This window comes from Austrofundulus limnaeus, unplaced genomic scaffold, assembly GCF_001266775.1.
Source record: "Austrofundulus limnaeus strain Quisiro unplaced genomic scaffold, Austrofundulus_limnaeus-1.0 Scaffold1741, whole genome shotgun sequence".
Classification (NCBI taxonomy): Eukaryota; Metazoa; Chordata; class Actinopteri; order Cyprinodontiformes; family Rivulidae; genus Austrofundulus; species Austrofundulus limnaeus.
Window position 1 is genome coordinate 4,406 of NW_013954143.1, and position 871 is coordinate 5,276.

General features: G+C 33.9%; 1 protein-coding gene across 1 annotated transcript in view; it reads left to right on the forward strand.

Annotated features, from left to right (window-relative positions):
- LOC106536239 (calpain-2 catalytic subunit-like) overlaps nucleotides 1-871 on the forward strand; it is a gene marked incomplete at its 3' end in the record, with an annotated part of 12,939 nt that overhangs the window by 4,026 nt on the left and 8,042 nt on the right.

Below are 871 nucleotides of genomic sequence, written 5' to 3' on the forward strand. Positions count from 1 at the left end.
GGTAACAGGTGTTTCAGCTGTTTTAAATGTTTCAGCTGTTGTATGTGTTTCAGCTATTTTAAATGTTTCAGCTGTTTTAGGTGTTTCAGCTGTTTTAAATGTTTCAGCTGTTTTAGGTGTTTCAGCTGTTTTAAATGTTTCAGCTGTTTTAAGTGTTTCAGCTGTTTTAGGTGTTTCACCTGTTTTAAGTGTTTCAGCTGTTTTAGGTGTTTCAGCTGTTTTAAATGTTTCAGCTGTTTTAGGTGTTTCACCTGTTTTAAATGTTTCAGCTGTTTTAGGTGTTTCAGCTGTTTTAGGTGTTTCACCTGTTTTAAGTGTTTCAGCTGTTTTAGGTGTTTCAGCTGTTTTAAGTGTTTCAGCTGTTTTAGGTGTTTCACCTGGTTTAAATGTTTCAGCTGTTTTAAATGTTTCAGCTGTTTTAGGTGTTTCAGCTGTTTTAAGTGTTTCAGCTGTTTTAGGTGTTTCACCTGGTTTAAATGTTTCAGCTGTTTTAGGTGTTTCACCTGTTTTAGGTGTTTCAGCTGTTTTAAATGTTTCAGCTGTTTTAGGTGTTTCACCTGTTTTAAATGGTTCAGCTGTTTTAGGTGTTTCACCTGTTTTAAATGGTTCAGCTGTTTTAAATGTTTCAGCTGTTTTTAAGTGTTTCAGCTGTTGTAGGTGTTTCACCTTTTTAAATGGTTCAGCTGTTTTAGGTGTTTGAGCTGTTTTAAATGTTTCAGCTGTTTTAAATGTTTCAGCTGTTTTAGGTGTTAAAGCTGTTTTAAATGTTTCAGCTGTTTTAAATGTTTCAGCTGTTTTAGGTGTTAAAGCTGTTTTAAATGTTTCAGCTGTTTTAAATGTTTCAGCTGTTTTCTGTCTTTATGACATCAGT